A 16,144-nucleotide genomic window follows, 5' to 3' on the forward strand; every position below is an offset into this window, starting at 1 on the left:
GTGGTGTGTCAACTTGACAAGACATTTTTTGGTCAGTGTACTGGGCCTTTAAATTATCATAATAAACTGAATGCTACGGAAGCCACGTGTAGCAATAGCAAATAATTAGCATCTGTGAGCAATGTCCGTGAAATGTGTGCTGTTTATATTAAGGATATTAACTAACCTCGATGAGGTGGAGATTAAACAGTGGTGGGTGTCAAGTGCAGATATCGGGGATTATTTTTTATTATTATGGTATTTTATTTTAAATTGCAATTGGCACTTCGTTTCCTGTACAAATTCAAGTTATACAATTTTTAGCCAATCAAATGTTAGCAGTGTGTTGCCAGGTCAAACGAAATTTGCCCAACTGACTGATCGAGGAATCAACCATTCCGAGTTTGAGTTGAACACACGAGTTCATAGGTATGTATGACGTATTCATTTTTGCGTCCTCTAATTGGATAATCAGAGTTCCAAATAGTTTGGCTCGTTCAAATGTGTATACGTACTAGCTGTTTTTTTATGTCATAGTCTGAATCAAATTAAAACGTTATTAACAAATTAGCTTGGACAAAATGTACTTTCAACAGTCGCACCATGTTGACAAAAAATAAATAAATAAAATAAACTAGTATTTTGGGGCTTTCATGGATCAAAAAGAGGAAGGATACAGATGAGCATCAGATTTTGTGAGTGTTAAATGTTTATATTTTGCCATTTTTTAGATGACACTGTTGCTTCTTATGCTTAATTGTGTCTGCGTGTGGGTGTACGTACGTGTGTGTGTGTGTGTCATTGGGAATAATGTTTATTTTTACGAATAGGATATTTTTATTCAGTATTAACTGACTTAGCATGCAATGATATGATAAAATGGTGGAGGCTGTGGTGGCCATCTGGATCCACGTTCAGCTACTCCCCTTGTCCTTCGGGTGGCTAAAAACAACAACATCACAAGCAGAAACGTTATCTACAGTTTACAGTGGTGAGTGGTCAGGTTTAGCAAGGCCTTCTCTGTTGGCCTAAAAAAAACTATCCAAAGCAGTGACCTAGATTTACAACCAAAATTCTAATATTTGTTCCATGAAATTCTATCAATTTATTACCAAGTGTCTGTTTGCTTCATTTCGTAGCGTTTCTCATGGTTGCACTGCTTCCATACGTGCGTTAGAATTTTGTATTTTTTATTTTTTTGGTCAAATCAGATTTCAGCCTCAATGTGTGGCCTTTAGAAACAGTAAGTGAAACCCTGCATTTTCGCAGTTCGACATTCACAAATTCGCCTGTTTGCAGTTTTTTGTCAATGTCTTTACGTCTCAAAAGTGTTCTCTGTCAATTGACTGCCTGTTGTCGTACTAGAGCGGCTCCAACTACCGGAGACAAATTCCTTGTGTGTTTTTTGGACATACTTGGCAAATAAAGATGATTCTGATTCTGATCTTGTGGCATCTATAGATAATTATAAACCTTTTTGGGCATGTGTCAATTACTCGCGGCTTTTCGCTATTCATAGCAGGGTTCGGTCCCTATCCTCGGGGAACACTGTATATTAGCAATAGGATTATTTGCTCAGGTACAAATACACAGCCCGCTGCTGACAGCTTATAAACACTGATAAAGAGATTGTGTTGTAATATCAAACCTACCTTTGGCCCGATGTCACGGGTCTTGGCTCGCATCTTGTTGGCAAGCGATTCAGCCACGTCAGCTCTCTCTTCGGCCTCTTCCAACTCGTGCTGAGACTTCCTGAATCTGGCCATGTGCATGTTGGCCTGCTCCTCCTGGAGGACAGATGAAGGGATGAGAGAGCAGAGGCATAAAAGGGGTCAAATCACTTTTACATTTAAATGAAGTGAAATGTCATTAATCTTTTCCAGCACACCACATTTTTTATGTGTTCGTAATAAAGACAAATGTAGTTGGCTGAGCTGAGATGTCGCTTTACTCACAGCTTCTTCAGCGTGATGTTTGTAGGCCTTCATTTTGATCTGCAGCTTGTCCACCAGATCCTGAAGTCGAACGTTGGTCTTCTTGTCTTCGTCGGCCTGATAGCAATGTACCATTCAGTGAAGACTATCTTTGAGTAGAGTCAAGGTGCCAGAAGGTTTAAGGTTGTGGTATACCTGGTAGCTCAGCTCTTTGACCTTCCTTTCGTATTTGCGTATTCCCTTGATGGACTCACTCGAGCGCTTTTGCTCAGCTTCCAGTTCAGTCTGCAGCTCACGAACCTGAATAAGTCCATTTAAGTAAAGGAAAAGCTGAGCTAACTGTTAACTGCTCATGTGTACAAGAAGTACTTTGGGTGATATCATATACACATGGTTGTACCCTGGCCTCCAACTTCTGCATCTGTTTCTTCCCGCCCTTCATGGCCAAGTTCTCCGCCTCGTCCAGGCGGTGCTGCAGGTCTTTGACCATCACCTCTAGGTTCTTCTTCATCCTCTCCAGGTGGGCGCTGGTGTCTTGCTCCTTCCTCAGCTCCTCGGCCATCATGGCAGCCTACAAGTACCACAGCAGTAGTGGTCAGATTGAAAGTCTAAAATCCCATCAGTACTCTGGAGAAAGCAGCTAAGCTCTGTGTGTTTTTTCGTTGAGTTAGTTTTTAGATGTAGTTTTAGTTAGTTCTGAGTTTCATCAGTCAATATTATTCACCTATGGAAAAGCAGGCTTTCCTATACTATGGGTATGGAATTCAGTAAGCCAAAAGTCAGTTATTCGTGGAGAGCAAAGTTCCAAAATGGAGTGGTTTACATATATACCAGCTGAGCAGAGGAAGCAGCTGGCCCGAAACAAAAAAAACAAATGGCTAGCGAAGAAGTGAAAATACTGTACAAGCTCTCTGCGCCTGCAATGATTATGCGAAATGTGAACTAACTACCAAACAAGCTCAACAAACAGGCTGCACTGCTGAAAAATAACAGGACCTTCAAGGAATGTAGTTTACTTTGTTTTTCTGAAATGTGGCTAGCAAAGTCTCAATTCTCACATGTCGATGTCCCAATCAAATTGGGCGACTTAGCCAAAGATTATGGGAAATGGTGGCGGCATCGACTTGCTTTGTATGTGAACAAAAGGTGTTGCAACCCTGGACGTGACCATCAAGATGTCCATCTACTGTGGGCACATTGAATTTTTGGCCATAAGAGTTAGGACGTGCCATTGTGGTCATTGTTTACATCCCTCCATGTGTCGCAGTGGAAGCAGCGTGTCAAAAAACTACAAACACAGCACCCTAAGGCTTTGGTTTTAATCTCAGAGGACTTGAATCCCGTCACTCAGAATTAAATTAGTTACGTGGATGAATAATCTATCTACTTGCATCAGTGATGGCTTTCTTGGCTTTCTCCTCAGCATTCCTGGCCTCCTGAACGGCTTCTTCTATTTCACCGTGAAGCTGGGTAACATCCGTCTCCAGCTTTTTCTTGGTGTTCAAGAGACTGGTGTTCTGTCAGAGGCAAAGCAGATGCTGGTGAAAAATACACGTAGGAGACTACATTTGAGTGGTTCAAGACTTGTAATGAAAATCACCTGAGAATGAAAAAGTCCCGCACGCTCGCTGACATCGATCAGTTCCTGTTCTGCCAATTTGCGGCTCCTCTCCGTCTGATCCACGACTGCTCGAAGCTCCTCAATCTCAGCCTGCATCAAGCTGGTCCTGCGCTCCATCATGGCCACCTGCTCCTTCATGTCATCTTGACATCGAAGGGAGTCATCCAGGTGGATTGTGGCATCCTGAAACACATTGGAGTTTGGACACGCACGCGACTGGTCACAATGGTATTACATCTGCCCCAAACCTTCAGTTGCGCCTGCACGTTCCTCAGCTGTTTCAGAACTTCAGAGGCCTGCCTGTTGGCATGCCCCAGTTGGATCTCCATCTCATTCAAGTCTCCGTCCATTTTCTTCTTCACTCTCAGAGCGTCATTCCTGCTACGGACCTCAGCATCCAGAGTGGCTTGCATGGATTCTATTACTCGCTGGTGGTTCTTCCTCAGCTGGTCAATCTCCTCATCTTTCTCTGCCACTTTCCGGTCCACGTCGGCTTTGACTTGGTTGAGGTCCATTTGGATACAGAGGATCTTTGATTCCTCTTGTTCCAAGGAGGCCTAAGCAAGTAAATGTTGTCGAAATAGTTTTTCTTCTTTCAAACATTTGATGGCATAGTGTATGATGCTTACTTCAGCTTCTTCCAGCGCAGTTTGCATGTCATATTTTTCGGTCTCAACATTCTTCTTGAACTTCTCCAATTCATGGATCGTTTTCCCGCTTTCTCCCAGCTGTTCTGTCAGATCTGCGATCTCCTCTAAGTTTGACAGTGAGACATTTTATTAAATGATCTCAAAAGTTGATTCTTACTTCTTGAGCTTACGTTGCAGGTTCTTGTTTTCCCTCTTCATTGTCTCCAGGTGATCAAGGGCCTCCTCGTATGAATTCTTCAGTTTGAAGAGCTCTGTGCTCAGCGATCGAGATTCCTTCTGAGCGCCTTCTAGCTCAGCCTGAGACTCTTCATACTTCTGCTTCCACTCAGCTAGAATCTGAACTCAAGAAAACATGATCATCCTCTCCTTTAACGACAGGAAGTCTCAAAATTGACCTTCAGCGTACGGTCAAAATACCTTGTCAAAGTTTCTCTGCTTCTTGTCCAGTGTGACTGCTACGCTGTTGGACCTTTCCACGTCCACCATGAGATCTTCGATCTCGTTGTGAAGTCGCTGTTTAGTTTTCTCCAGCGAGGCACACTTTGAGTTCACTGCCTCAATTTGTTCCTCTGCCTCTTGGAGACGCTGGGCCAGCTTTTTCCTGTGGCAGACAACATTGCCGACACTCAGTAAGCTGAATCCTTCCGAGCACGATCCTGATCTTACTTGGCCTCCTCCAGTTCCTCAGTGCGTTGGATGGCATCCGTCTCATATTTGTTCCTCCAAAGAGCAACCTCTGTGTTAGCTTTGGACAAAGCACGCTGAAGCTCCGCCTTGGCCTCCTGTTCCTCCTCGTATTGTTCACGGAGGAGGTCGCAGTCGTGACGAGATGATTGGAGGCTGTGTGCCAGGGCATTCTTGGTCTGTGAAGGTATATATGACAATGAAGCATGGTGTCACACTTTCTTCCCGCTGGCAAAAGCCGATGGCACCACTCATAAACAAACCCTTCTATGTCATTTGAAAAAGGCAGAGCCAATGAGTAAACCGGGGAAATCACTTCAATGAATGATTTTCTTCTTTTGGGGTGGTAAGAGATGTCTCCTATTTACCAGGGACCGCGTCTCTGATTGGCAAGCCTTCTTCACTTCTGCCGTAATTTGAATGTGAGAAGTATCAGTCGAAAAGAAGATGGTACCAGAGGTAAACTGCTTATAAGGTTGACCCAATGTCTGCCTTAATTTACATTTCAATGGGTAAGTGGATTCTAAAACATATGTGGAAATTAAGACATGGTTAACATGATTAATTGAAGGAATGGGTAATTAATTCAGGAAATAGTAATAATGCCTTAACATGGTCATGGTAGATAAATCCTTAAGGATAGAATACAAGCATAATGTATAAATGAGCCTGATAGGCTATGACAGATGCTCTATTTCCCTGTTTCTAAATAGGAAGCCTATGATGGCTTGTGCTTGATTTTTCTGACGCTCAAGCTAATGGCACAGATGTTGAAGTGGATGGCGCACTGCAGTTGACTCAGGCCATCATTCATTCAAACTAAACTCGCTGTGATGATGAAATCATATTTAGGGGGAATATCTGGCGGCCCAACCTGAAACACAAGTTTTTGTCATAGTTTCAGCTTCAGATCACCAACAGTGTTTTTGACCATCTCTTGAGGTCAGCAGTAGTCACTCACGTTCTGCTACCAAAGTATCCTGGCATCTATTGTTTGCAAACATTATGAAATGCTCTATAAGATAAGGGTTATTAATAAATTATAAGTGTCAGCAGTTGTGAGCTTTGATTACCTTTGTTTCTTCCTCCATGAGTCTTTTGAGGTCATCGATTTGTGTGGTAAATCCCTGCTTTCCTCTGGTGAGCTGGGATACGACGCTCTCTCGCTCTTCTAGTTGTCGGGATAACTCAGCTACAAAAGAAAGATTTTGACGTAGTTTGACAGAATGCAGTTCATTTGGCTTCTGAGTGGAGTCCATGTACCATTCTCATTTTGAAAACGGGCCCTCTGATTGGAAAGATCTGCAATGTTCCGACTGTTTTCATCATTCTTGGTCTTTAGCTCCACAAGCTGATCTTCCAGGGAACGGCAGGTCTTCTCCAGGTTGACCTGTTCAAGTGCATTTAACAACAAATCAGGATGAAAGGTGGCCTCAGGACTCTGGAATCCTCCATTGCTCTAACCTTGGTTTTAGCCACAGATTCCATGTTGGTGGCCAAATCGTCAATCTCCATCTTGAACTCACTTTTCTCCTTCTCAAGTTTCTGCTTGATTCTCTGCAAGTTGTCGATCTGCTCTCCGAGCTCAGCCATGCTGTCAGCATGCTTCTTGCGCAGTGCAGCAGACGTAGCCTCGTGGTGTAGTGTGGTCTCCTCCAGGTCGCGCCTGACTTTCAGGAACTCTGCTTCGCGCTTCTTATTCATTTCAATCTGAGAGGCAGTGGCTCCTCCTGCCTCCTCCAGCCTCTCACTGACCTCCTCAATCTCCCGGGCCAGGTCAGACCTCTGCTTCTCTACCTTGGCCCTCATCGACCGCTCAGCCTCCGCTTCTTCCTCCAGTTCTTCAATTCGAGCCTTGAAACAGAAAGAGATGAATCATTGAGGAGTCACTGTCAATCTGGTTCACGCGTGACTAAAAGCATCTTTACGTGGAGCTCCTTCAGCTTCTTCTGAAGCTGGTTGTTGATTGTTTGTTCGTCTGCAATCTTGCCAACCAGGTGGTTGTTTTCAAATTCTTTTCTGTCGTGATAAAAATAAAAATGTCAGGTGTAGGGTTACACAGTTCCAGGAATTTTTAAAGTTGGAAACTTTCCATGGGAATTAACATTTATGAACCAGGAAATTACAAAATTGAAGGTTGGTTCTTAATGGGGAACTTAAATATACCGTAATTTTGTGTCTATAATGCGCATTTTTTACCCCCCAAAATTGTCAAAATTCATTAGTGCGCATTATACATAAAGGAGAAAATGAAAAAGACTTTCACATTTTATAAATGTATGCCGCCATCTAGAGGTTATGAAAAAGCTGTACACTTTCATTCCACTATGCCACTGCCCCCTAGAGGTTATGAAAAAGTTGTACACTTTCATTCTAGTATGCCACCTAGAGGTTATGAAAAAGGTGTAGACTACACTTTCATTCCAATATGACAGGGGTACACATGACTGCATATATGTACAATTGTGCTCAGAAGTTTACATACCCAGGCAGAATTTGTGAAGTATAATATAATAATATAATATAATAATAATATAATATATATTTTTAAATGTGACTGATGACTGCACTATATTTATATATTGTATTTATCTATTTTTTTACATTTTATTTAGGCTCTCTTATTAAGAAGCTACATCTCAAATCTTCTTTTTTCCTCCTGCAAGATGTTTATCAATTTTAAAATACTTTGAAGATCATTCCATTTTCTTAGGTAAGCTGACTATTTATAAATGTTCAAGCCATTGCGTTAGTCTTCTTACAGCTGTTATCTGCAATGTGCGCCATCCAGTGTTTGGAGACATTTCACACAAGCTAATGCTGCAAAAATGAAAGAAAAACTGAAACAAATTTCCTCAAGGCTCAAAACATGGAGCAGACAGGCGCTCCACCCCAGGGGGAATAGAATCTTTATCCGCTGTATATTTCCCAAATCCCCTATCTTAACTTCCCATGGAAATTTACTGGAAATTTTCCACCCCTTTCCAACCCTAGTCAGATGTCACGTGCAACCACCCGCTCATTCTCTTTATACGTCCACCCACTTCTTCATCCTCTCCTCAGACTGCTGTTTGTCATTTTCCGCGTCCATCAGGGATTCTTGTGTAAGTTTAACATCTCCCTCCAGCTTGCGCTTCGCCCTTTCCAGGTCCATGCGCATCTTCTTTTCTTGCTCAAGTGAACCTTCAAGCTGGAGAGCAGTCAAATGGATTAGACCGGCTTGTTTGGGAGCACTTGAACATTAACATTTAGCTGCAACTCACATCGTCCACTTGTTGCTCCAGCTTTGACTTGGCCTTCGTCAGTGAGTTGACTTTGTCTTCTTCGGCTTGAAGGTCATCCATGGTCTGCTGGTGGGCTTCTTGAAGGGCCTTCTTCTCTTTGCTCAGCTTGCTGATGCTTTCCTCCTGGCCAGCCAGCTCCTCTATAAGATTTTTAACCTACAAAAGGAATGACATTCAACTTTTGTTCTGAACTTAGTCCACATAACATCATCACAAATCAATGTGATCAAACACAAATGTCCAAACCTTGTTTTCAGTGGCGTGTTTCTCTTTCTCCACTTTAGCCAAAGTAATCTCGAGGTCGTCAATGTCCTTCTTAAGCTCGGAACATTCGTCCTCAAGCTTTCTCTTCTTGGTGGTTAACTCGGCATTAATTTCCTCCTCGTCCTCCATCCTCTCGGTCACCTCTTTGAGTTTGGCCTCAAGCTGGATTTTGCTTTTAATCAAACCCTCGCATCGTTCCTCTGCATCACAGAGGTTCTCCGTGTCCTGAAGGGAAGAGAAGTCAGTAAACAGCACACGTTTGAATCTGCTTAGAGGCACGGTGACACTCACAGATTGTACTTGAAGTTGGAGATTGTTCTTCTCCTGCAGCAGAGAAACCATTTTCTCCTCCAGGTCCTTCCTCTTGGACTCTGACTTGGCCAGGTCCTCCTTGCATTTGATGAAGTCTTCTTTCATAGTGGCCATCTCCTTTTCTGTCTCTGCGCTCTTGAGCAGAGGCTTTATCTTGAAGAAAAGCTTCATCCATGGCCAGTGTTTGACGTTCATGAAGGAGCGCAGGTTGTATTGTAGAATCCACACACAATCTCTGTCAGATATGCACATCACACGTTTTGGTCTATGCAGAAATCATTTCACTTTCATATTGAGAGAGGAGGTTTCTCATCTTACTTTTGGGCAATCAAGTTAGAATATTCCTTCCTCATGAGAAAACCTCGACAAACAGCTTGAGTCTGCGTCACAAGAGATGCTAGCTTGTCATCTCGCAGCTCCTCCAGATTTCCCAGTAGACCTGCTTTGAAAAAGACCTGTAAAAAAAAACATTACTTACAACCAATTTGTGTTCGAAAAGGTACAAGTAAGTCCAGTATTCCTGAAGGCACACCTTTGTGGAGCCAAAGCGGTACTGAGTGTGATCAACGTCGATGGAACCCAGAAGCTTCTCAGAAGCTTTCTTGCCATCAATGAACTGTCCCTCTGGGATGGCGCTGGCGTTCAAGATTCGATATCTGGTCATTTTGAATAAAGACCATTACAAGCTGCAGTGATTTAACATGACTGAAATTTTGACGTATTAATGACCTTTGCTTAAAATCTGCATAGAGAATCCTGCTTGGAAAGCCTTTCCTGCAGATGCGGATTCCCTCCAGCACACCGTTACATCGCAGCTGGTGGATAACCAAGTGATTGTCCATGATACCTGCAGAAAAGGATAGTTAAACTAATAACTAAATGAATTATTTTATTTTTATCCTAAATTGCATCTGTATGGTACCTGGTGTTTTAACCTCATTGGGAATCAGACAACGTACAAAATGAGGGTGGGTGCTCCTCAAGTTAGTCATCAGCTTTCCGAGATTTTCCTGAAAATAGTACACGTTCTCTTGAGGATGAGGGTCTATTTAATAATATTGTGGTCTGATATGGGAATATGCTAACATAAATTCTTGGTACCCTGAAAACTGCAGACACAGTCTGAAAGGAGCCACCCTTCTTCTTTCCCCCTTTTTTCCCACCTTTGTCGCCACCGGAGTCTACAAGATAGAAACAAAGTATTCTGATTTGTTTTAATGACGCTCAGCTGGAACATGAATGTCACTGAACAGCTTTGGTACCTGTTTCAGCCCCAGAAAAGGAGGCATAGAGGAAAGACAACAGTTTTAAAGAGGACTTCTGGTATAGCTGCACCACAGACTCGTTCAGTGGGTCTTTGTTCTTCTCCAGCCAGCCGGTAATGTTGTAGTCCACTGTTCCAGCATAGTGGACCAGGGAGAAGTGAGCCTCCGGCTTGCCTTTGACCACTTTGGGCTTTTGGAAAGCATTGTTTTTCCCAAGATGTTGGTCATAGAGTTTGTTCTTGAAGGACGTATCTGACGCCTTGGGGAACATACACTCCTCTTCAAGGATGGAGAAGATACCCATTGGCTGGTGATTGGAGAAATAATTGGAATGCTGCTTGACTGAAGCTATTTTGTTGACTTGAGCACATGTATCCTACCTTTTCAATGAGCTCAATGCAGGCTGCGAGGTCCATTCCAAAGTCGATGAACTCCCAGTCAATGCCTTCTTTCTTGTACTCTTCTTGTTCCAGCACAAACATGTGGTGGTTAAAGAACTGCTGCAGCTTCTCATTGGTGAAGTTGATGCACAGTTGCTCCATGCTGTTGTACTACATGAAGAGGTTATCATAGGAGCATAGGAGCCAGAGCATCAACAGGCCAAAATGAGGTAAGAGTCTGAACTCACGTCAAAGATTTCAAATCCTGCAATGTCCAAGACTCCGATGAAGAACTGCCGTGGCTGCTTGGTGTCCAGCATCTCGTTGATGCGTATCACCATCCACAAGAACATCTTCTCATAGACAGACTTGGCCAGGGCACCAACTGAATTGGCCACCTGAAGGAAGCATTACTTACATTAGTAATTTAGCCGGAGTCAGCAGTTTGTAGCTATTTCTGTTCTCAACCCTCCCCCCAAAAGTAGAAGCATCAAGATGTGATCAACAGGGGAGAGACCTTCTGCTCTGGTGAAGCTACTTGTCTTCATAATGGAATAAGGTTGACTGAACAGTTTGCTGGTTAGTTGGCAGTCAATATGGGAATCATTGATCTGGGATGACACGATTGGCCGTTTAAGTGGTACCTGGGGGACAGTCTGGCCCTTGGTGACGTACTCGTTGCCCACTTTGACACGGGGGTAGCAGAGGGCTTTCAGCAGGTCGGCAGAGTTCAGCCCCATGAGGAAGGCCACTTTGTCAGCCACTGAAAGACAAAACGTCTGTCTGTCTGCGTATCTTCACTGGTAACACAGACTACGGAGCCTCACCCTCAGTGCCGTCAGGCTCTGCCTGCTCCTCTCGCTGCTTCTGCTTGAACTTCATGTTTCCATAATGCAACACAGCTCCAGTCAGCTTGTAGATAGACATTTTCTCTTCATTGCTGAAGCCTAGGATGTCAGTGGCGGTCTGTCGGATCAAAAGGGAGTTTAGAGTGGATGGTGAAAGGCATTTGTGCACCAGTGAAGGGAGAGCTAGCTCACATCTGTCGCCACAAGCTCTTCTTTGTCATCAATGCTGGCCACGCTGATCTGCCCCTGACTTATCAGGGGGAAGTCATATGGGTTTGTAGTTATGAGCAACATTCCTGCAGTGACAAAAAAGTATAACATTTCTTTAAATGTCATTCATCATCATCATCATCATTGTCATCATTAACCTATGAGTTCTGGTTTGTGTCCAGTCATAATCTGGTAGAAGATGTGGTAGCTTCTCTCTTCCAACAACTGGAACGTCACTCTCGACTTCTCCAGCAAATCTGCACCGAAGAACAACGTGAGCTTTTATCCACATGGGATGGACTTTTACGCTCGAGAAGATAAACTTACACGTTTCGATATCGGCTGAAGCCAGTTTCCCTGTTGTTGCAAAGTGAATTCTGATGAATTTACCCTAAAAAAAATAAGACTCTCCTCACAAAAGAGAAAAAATGCACTAGCAAAATACCAATACAACTGTATGTAGTCCCAATGTAGTACTAACAAGGAACATGCACAGATGAAAACAAACACTCTCAGAGTACATATATGAACATTATTGTTCATTCAGGGCTACAGTGTCTTTCAGCTCGGGTGGAACTTGACATGTGACTTTTATAGTTTAGGAACATTTGTTTATCTAAGAAACAAAAAGTCAATAAATTAGCCCCAAATTGGTGTAGACTGGAAGATTGGAACACAAAAGGAGTGACTGTGCAATACCCCTCTTTCTGACAGTACGCGCTTTGATCGAGTCCTTCACAACAAGAAGAAAATGCATGTCTTGGATCCATTTTTCTTTCCTGCTACTTACAAAACGTGAGGAGTTGTCATTCCTCACAGTCTTGGCATTTCCAAATGCCTCCAGCAAAGGGTTTGCTGAGATGATTTGATCCTCCAGCGTTCCCTAGGAAACGCAGGCATCAGATCAACTTTTGTCCTCAATGTCGGTAAATTCGACTCCTGTACCTGTATCTTTCCGGATGTCTGTTCCTTCTTATCGCCGCCGCCAGCCACTGCGATTGTCGCAAAGTACTGGATAACACGCTTGGTGTTGACCGTCTTTCCTGCACCAGATTCTCCACTGTGGAAACAGTGAGGCATTCATGCACAGATGGCGCTCCAGATGCTCAATAGCTCAAATTCTAGTTCATGCAAGTGACTTACGTGATAAGGACAGACTGGTTCTCACGGTCTGGTGGGACAAGAAAAGGTTTCAGTTAGTGCACAAAGTATACCGTGCCATCCTAATTTCAGATTTTTGGGGGGGTTGTAAAAATCTCAGCTTTCACCTGTGAGCATGTTCTGATAGGCGTTATCAGAAACTGAGAAGATGTGAGGAGGAGCCTCCATGCGCTTCTTCCCCCTGTAGGCCGACACCACTTGCGGGTCGTACACCGGCAACCACTTGTACGGATTCACTGTCACACAGAAGAGTCCGGAATATGTCTGGGGGGATGGCAAGGTGCGTTAATTCGGGGGGAACGCGAGGAATGCTGCAAAAGCCTCTGGCCTGGTGCCACACTCACGTATATCATCCATGCTGCGTAACGATCTTTGAGGTTAAACAGCACAGATGGCTCATTGAGGTGCGTCATCATGGCCATGTCCTCGAGCTTGTCATACTTTGGAGGATTCATGGGGTGGCAGTCTTCTTCGTTGACTGTAACCGTCTACAGTGGGCAAAGAGTAAATACACTAGTTAGGGATATTGGGCTTTGAATAATGAATTGGTTTTATCAAGAGCTTTTCTATATACTGTACGTTTCATCCATTAGTCCCTACTCCTCACCTCATTTGCGGCAGTCTTCACAGTGGCTTTGCCACCTTCTTTCTTCTGGATAACACCTCGGATGTAGAGTTCCTTGGAGTCTGGCACAAAGCAGGCACTCCTGGCGTCGAATGGCCGGTTCTGCGCCTCGATGCGCTCCTTCTCAGGTTTGCGCAAAAAGACGGACGCCGGCCCGTACTGGGCCATCTCAGCGTCACTGCTCATGGTGACACCTGCAGACGAAAACGACAGCGTGTCAAAGCACCTCACAGCACGCAAATAAAAAGTAAGGTTTTGCAGAGGTGGCAAAAGTACTCACACTCTGTACTTGAGTAGAAGCACAGAAACAAACAAAACAAAAAACAAAAAAACAGAAGTAGGCTTACCGCTACTGATTCAACTACTTTGGTTCAGTAAAACTTTTTTCTTCAAAAAGTACACTCTGAAATATACCTAAGTACAAGAGTAAAAAGATCTTTTTTTACTGTCAATTATGTACAATACCTGTTTAGCTAACTAAGAAAATTTTGGAACATCAAATAGTTTTCTTTATTTTAATAAATTCAGGCGCTAATTTTCCCAGAGCTTTGCTAATGTTGTAATGTGAATTGACTACTTTTACGCTGGTACAAGACACAATGCCTTCACCACAATCTAACCATTCGCTTAAATAAGGCCATGGACGAAAAATATCTCTCCTCTCAAAATCTGTTGCGTCGTGACTGTTAATACTTTCTTCTTCACATTGCTCCATGTCTCTGCTGTCTTGTGTTTTTTTCACCTGATAAGACCCCAAGATCTCAACCTATCAAAGAAGAGTTCAACCTCAATTGACTTTAACCTATTATTCATTCCTTCCGTTTTCATTTGGCAATGGAAAAACAAAACAGTGACTATTTGTTTTGCTATTTGTTTTTCTAACACAAAAAAAAAAGAGCCAGATTTCTCACATTTAAATGTTGGGCTCTGATGTAAAATATGAAATTGAAAAATGGGTCACAGGACTGAGTGTTATATTCAATTGGTAGAGTTTACGTGACCCTGAAATTTGCTAACAAGCATGAGTTAAACTACGTTATTTCTAAAATTGAAATATGAAAAATCAGGCTATTTTGGGGGGGTGTTTTGTGTTAGATTTAAAAAGATAACAAAATGAGTCGCTTTCAAATTTTTTGATAGCCAAAAGAAAATGAAATGAAAGAAATTTACATGGATTCACTTAACCGGTCTCAATTTACGTCTTTTTTTTTGCCATGTTATCATTAGAGGTAAAAAAAAAAAAAAAAAAAAAAAAGGTGATTTTGACAAAGTAAGAAGTAGAAAGTACTGATATATGTTTTTAGAAATAGGCAGTAAAAGTAAAAAGTCATAAGAAAAATAAATACTCAAGTAAAGTACAAATTGCTTCCACTGAGGTTTTAAATCAACTCACCTAATTGTCCGAGTAATGCGGTCGGCTGTGCTTTGGGTCAACGGTCTGTAAGAGAAGCTTCAGTGTGAGTCAATGAGTGGACAGCAGGAGCTTCCTTTTATCAGCATCATGTGCTGGACACACAAAGCAGACATTCCAAACTTGGCAATGTGACTTTTCTAATGTCAATCCGGCCGCATTATCGATCTTGGCCGTCTTAAAATGGCTCTTCCGGGATCTTAACAAGAAGATGTCTTTGGTGACAGGTCAGATCCTTCAGCTCTATTTTTACATCCAGTCGCCGCTGTCACGGGCTACTTCATTCACATCTTGGCTTTAATACTGACCCACTCACTGAAATTGTGCTGCAAAAATTGAATGGCCTTTGAAAGTATCTAGTTTATGGAGATGTGGTGCAGGAAGGGCCAGCAACAGTTACACTGTGGTACCTTGACTTACCAGTTTAATTTGTTCCGTGACCAAGCTTGTAACTCAATATACTCATATCAAATCACTTTTCCCATGTGAAATGGCAATAATCCTTTCCAGCTCCCAAAAAAAAAAAAACACCACATTTTTTTGTTACAAGTTATTAGTAAAACAAAATTGCACTGTATTGGAAAGTATAAATCTTGAGCTAGATAGGAAACAGTCAGAAGCATCTTTATTTGATCAAGCATAGCCAACAATTAACTCGCAAATGGGCTTTTTACACAGTGGAAATGGACAGGATATCACTAAGTAAAACACTAACCTCACTCACAATGCGAACAAAATGACAGCTGAACACATAACAGATAGATAAAACAAGGTCTGTACATTTAATAAAATTTTAATCGTGATCGCTTTTTTTTTGGCTGCCATGATTAAATGAGCCTGAACTTTAGCGATTTTTTTACATTAAAAATGCGGGCACTGCTGCATATGAAAAGTGCTTCATTTGCAGCAGTGCCTGCAACCTAGTCAGCCAGCCAGCCACCAGGGGGCGAACGCATGGTTAAGGTTTCATTAAGCGCCGGCTCCGCCCTCTGGGGCCAACTTTAAAATAAAAGCCTAAAATGGCGTTGATGCCCAATGAAGTAATATATGAAGCTTTTATTTTGAAGTTGGCCCTCTCAGAACGTCAGCGGATACGCGGCATGTCAAGGTAAGACTCTATAAACAATCTTTGCAGCGGCTGCCTTGACTTCAATTTTGAAACTCACTGTTTCCTGCAATATCATCACAATGCTGCCGCCTGCATTATTGGCCACAAAAATCCACCTGCCCTTGTGTCTTGTCAGTACAAGTTGCTAATGGTTGTGTTCAAAACTTGGACTTTGTGGCATTGGTTGAGGAAGACGCATCATCGTTGTGCCGCTGCCGGAAGCTAAGGCCTCTAAATCCAAGAAAGCTGCCTTGAAGGAGACACGGCAGGTGGCTCTTGAGACCAGGGTAAAAACCAAGGTCAGGGGCATTTCTAGACGCCCTGGGGGCCCCAGGCAAGAAGGACGATGGAAACCCCCCACAACCCCAAAAAAACAGGACAATGGATAAGCAAAAATCTTTTAAATAA

At 42.8% G+C, this 16,144-nt stretch overlaps 1 long non-coding RNA gene and 1 pseudogene across 1 annotated transcript in view; one reads left to right on the forward strand and one right to left on the reverse strand.

Moving 5' to 3' along the window:
- The first annotated feature begins 382 nt into the window (after positions 1 to 382).
- LOC133465761 (uncharacterized) overlaps positions 383 to 16,144 on the forward strand; it is a 37,330-nt gene continuing 21,568 nt past the window's right edge. The window contains exon 1 of the long non-coding RNA XR_009784748.1: positions 383 to 674. This is a non-coding gene — a long non-coding RNA (uncharacterized LOC133465761). The remainder of the gene's footprint in view (positions 675 to 16,144) is intronic.
- Positions 668 to 13,403, reverse strand: LOC133465758 (myosin heavy chain, fast skeletal muscle-like; annotated as a pseudogene).

This window comes from Phyllopteryx taeniolatus, chromosome 16, assembly GCF_024500385.1.
Source record: "Phyllopteryx taeniolatus isolate TA_2022b chromosome 16, UOR_Ptae_1.2, whole genome shotgun sequence".
Lineage (NCBI taxonomy): Eukaryota > Metazoa > Chordata > Actinopteri > Syngnathiformes > Syngnathidae > Phyllopteryx > Phyllopteryx taeniolatus.